Source organism: Austrofundulus limnaeus, unplaced genomic scaffold, assembly GCF_001266775.1.
Source record: "Austrofundulus limnaeus strain Quisiro unplaced genomic scaffold, Austrofundulus_limnaeus-1.0 Scaffold0, whole genome shotgun sequence".
Lineage (NCBI taxonomy): Eukaryota > Metazoa > Chordata > Actinopteri > Cyprinodontiformes > Rivulidae > Austrofundulus > Austrofundulus limnaeus.
Genome location: NW_013952402.1, coordinates 5,425,965 through 5,430,615, shown reverse-complemented (window position 1 = coordinate 5,430,615; position 4,651 = coordinate 5,425,965).

Below are 4,651 nucleotides of genomic sequence, written 5' to 3'. Positions count from 1 at the left end.
TGTGTGTGTGTGTGTGTGTGTGTGTGTGTGTGTGTGTGTGTGTGTGTGTGTGTGTGTGTGTGTGTGTGTGTGTCAAGACTTACTGCAGCCTAAAGCTTATTAGTGTGGACTGCCAATGCACAAGCCTCATCTTTTTAAAACAAGCAGAACATGAAAGCAACCCAAATCTCGCTTACTCAAGCGAACGTGAACCAGTACGCTCGCGCGCACTGGTTGCACGCGCGGCACTTTGCACGCACAGCACAAATGGGGTGTTTGTGTGTGCGTGCGTGCGTGCGTGCGTGCGTGGGGAGGCAGGGTGCTGGCTGTGATCTCTCGCCTTGTGCACAACGAGTGGACAGAGGGGCTGAGCAGCTTAAACAGAGCCGCAGCACCTGGGATTTCTGCGGCCGTTCTCATGGCTTTTCTTAGCGTGGCATGGCACGGCACAGCACGGATACACCAGGGAGGGAAACACACACACACACACCTCTAACGGGGAAAATCTTAAAGTCACTATGTGAGAAAAATAATGAAGACTTTTTTTTTAATTTTCCTTAATTGAGCGTCTTTGCTGGATTATTTCTCTAACTTTGGTTGAGGAATATAAAACCTCGGAGCTTCAAGACATAAATAATAACAAAAAACTATTTTGAGAGACAAAATGCACTCGTTCAGTTTGTACACTGACCCCATAAACAAGTCACCGTTTTTTGTTCGTTTATTTTTAAGATCTCAATTTTAAAATCAGCAATAATTGCGGTAAAACAGTCTTGCACGTTTGGTGACTCGTCTCTGCGTCTTTTCTCTGATTGTTTCCTGGTTTGAAGCTGAGGTTTTGTTGTCTGTCAGCTGCGGAAAGCTCAGACTGAACCCAACTGGACACACGGTCCCGCTGTGACCCATGACGCACGCGCGCACACGCACACACACCTTTTATTATAGGGTTTTAGGGCAACATTTTAAATGAGGTTGAGGTCAGAAACAGAAACTGTCCTGTTGTTTAAAACTGCTGGTTTCTGATCCTAAACCAAATAACTACTATATGTGCACATTTTAGACTAAATCAAAATATGCATAAATTTGATCATGATATAACGTTATGGTTCATTTCAAAAACAGAAACAAAACATTCTATAAAATGCAATGCATAAAATAAGGGTTTAGAACATATCTCAGTGATTGGCCCGTGTGTCAGCCTTTGTGAAAGCTTGTCCCCAGTGACACGCCTCCTTTAAGCGCTGAACAAAAGGTCGGGGATTGACTGAGGCCTGGCTGTCCTTATCAATTTAACCCCCAATTACAAACCGATGGGATGGTTCACCCTGAATGCCAGCCTCTGCAGCTCCGAGCAGCACCGAGCAGAGGATGGGTCCACCCTGAAGAGACACCCCCCCCCCCCCCCCCAGGATGCCGAGAAGCCAAATGTGTTCTTCCACTGCCATCTAGAGGTGGACAGAGGTTTGTCTCTTCAAGCTACATCTTCATGAAAACCAGGTGCAATCCTCATTTTTTTTTCTTGTGAAGCTTAGTTTTTAAAAGTGATGCAATATGATCTTATAGAAAAAAACAGTTTAACTGCTCAACATGCCTGTCTCCATTAAAGAGCTTTTATAAACTACACCAGGAACCCCCAAACTGAAGCAACATTTACATCATCTAGATCTCCTTTGTGCTCAGTGAAAGCCTGGACATGCACAGACATGCTAACAGTGCAAGTGACATGTGCAGGTCCAGTGAAGTCGACCTGCCTGCGCGCACATGCGAGCAGCACACATGGGCCTGAACTCATGAATGTTTTATGGTTGAAAGTCAAATGATGTAGGAACAGTGAACCAAGCTCCTCCATTTAGTGCTAGATCAAGGATTCAGACACCAGAGAGTGTAATGGAACCCATGATCCCTGGTTAATTTTTCAAAACTGATACCCAGAGTTTTACTGAGGCTGCTGAGGAGCAAAGTGACCGACTGGGGTCAGAGAGAGAGAGAGAGAGAGAGAGAGAGAGAGAGAGAGAGAGAGAGAGAGACTGGTGGTTGCTCTGGGTGAATCGGAGTTTACAGTTGAACTCCTGTGTTTAGGAGAAAAAAGGAAATGCGATGAGAAAAGAGATTTGCTGTAAAAGTTCAGTAAAATGCTGTTTGCAACTTGACCTGAATCCTTGTTTAAACAGTTGCAGGTGGAAAAGATAATAGCATGTTACACGGCAAAAAACAATTACCTTTTTATTTTATTTCCTCACATTTATACTCCTAGTTTCACACTCACATGCACCCTTCAGAGTTTATTACAGTCAATTCAGTAATTTTGGAAATGCGCAAATAATTTATTTTGTCATAATATTTTCTGTTTTCAACAAATCAATTTAAAACACAGATAATTCACCAAATAAAACAAACTGTAAAACTGATTTTATTTCCACTTCTGAAGCTTGTTTTCTTTTTTTTTCCTCCTAGAAAATTCAATCCAATTTTTTCCAACTAGGAGGTTTTACTTGTCCCAGCTCCTGCTGAATGGAGATTAACCATCCGGAAAACAGGAGGAAACTTTATTGCTGCGCTCGCTTTGAAAATGTATATTGTCTTTGAGAACATCTGCATGTAACATGTACAACACTATAGCTTATAAGTGACTCAAGGCTCTCGGGGCCCTCAGCTGAAGCCGCCTCTTTTGTCCGACCACTTGTTCTATTTTTAATAGGTTCTTGTACATGAGTTGGTAGTGGAGCACATTTAAAGCGGCCTATTTAAAAACGACCTCTGAGCCGAAGTGGCCTCCAGAACACATGCATTATTGACACATGCGTTGGCCTTGTCCTCCATTCTTTCTTCACTCAGTCCAGTTCAGCAAGCAGCGGCAGCAGAACCCACAGGGAGAGAGCAAACCTGCAGAACTCTGAAACTGACTAGATACTGTGGAGGCAGGTGGAGATGGAGAAGGGTGCTCACATCAGCAAGCATCTCCAGACTGAATTTAAGTTACATTTGTTAATAAGTTCTGAAGATTTCACAGAAACACAACCCAACCAAACAAACCACACCGAGATTCTTGGAAGTTCACACACATTGACATTTAAAAACCTATCAGAACAAAACAAAAAAATGGGCTCCGAGGTTTGAGAAACCATGTCAAGTAAAAATGTGAAAAAAAATATTTGTCTGCCACCATCTATTTCCTATTGCTTATAAACACACACATGATCAAACTGAACAGTTGGAGAGAACCGACAGAGGCCAAAGGATGAGGCAGAGAGCTGTGTAAATGGTCAATTGGCTTAACTCAGAGTTTTCTGTTCATGGTAGTGACTGTGTCAGAGGGCCGTGTGCAAATGTGCGCTCCTTTGATTTCCCTGATGTAATCCCTGCCAGCACACGGGTGGAATATAAAGAGATGGAGATGAGCGAGACGTTTGATCGTGTTTGTTTTCGGATTAAGATAACGCCTCCTCACATTCATCCTCGCAAATGTCACAGGAGGACAGGTGCATCCATCCACCGCATGTCTGCACAAACACCTTCCTCTGCTGCGATGTTTGCATAGGTTTCATGAGCACTTGCACATCTGACCTGTGATGTTACAGTGCCATCTAGTGAACCCCACACCCCCCCAACTAAAAAAAATATATACATATCCAGAGTACAAAATCAACTCACACTGCTCAACTTTTCATGAATTGAAATAACCAAAAATAGACTGATTTAAAATGCTATTTAATATGATCACATGATAGGCATCACGTTTAAGTATTTGAAGCAATATGGAAAAGTAAGATTTCATTTAGTTTTTAAAGAAAAAAACAAAATTAAGAATTCATTAGAAAACAAAGGGATGATTTTATGTCTTAAGTTAGTTAAGTGATATAATAACATGTTTTTATAGGCTTCTGACATCTTTTAACTACTGACTCCTAAATGGAAAGACATACTCTAACATCACCAATATAATGTTTTCTGATCCATCAGAAAAAGCCCATTTCTCCTTGTCACAATCATATTAGCTATACGTACGACACCTTTTATAAAGGACAGCACAGTTCAGGTTTAAACATTTTAAAATGTTGTTCTAATGTAAATGAAACAGACAAAGTCTTGCTTCAGTCTGTGATTTATTTTAAATTTATTTTACAAACACTGGGTTTTGGAAAAAGTTGTTCCAAATTTCAACCACAAGGGGTCATCAAGGCTTACCAACATAGAAAGCAAGTAAAAAAAACCAATAAATTTAATGAATGAAAACAAATGTTTGTTAGAATGTGAGAATCATATATAAATTATATAGAAAACTACCCAGTGTATATTTTTACACAATGTTTTCTCTTGTCTGCTCAAACTGTGAATGGCATTCCAGTTGTGTGTATGTGCAGGCGGGCATTCCCTATGTCGTGGGACAGTTTTTTGGGCATATACACCTACTTATGGGGACCTTAATCTAGTCCCCATGATGGGAAATGTCATTGGTGGGTTGGGGGTTAAGTTTAGGGCCAAGGTGTGGACTGAGTTTAGGTTAGTATTAGGGTCAGGTAGGTACCTGTGAGGGTAGCCTTAGTGTTTGTGGTCAGGGTTAGGCTGTAGAAATGTAATGGAAGTCAATGGAAAGTCCCCAACTGGATAGGTGTGCAAACGTGTGTGTGTGTGTGTGTGTGTGTGTGTGTGTGTGTGTGTGTGTGTGTGTGTG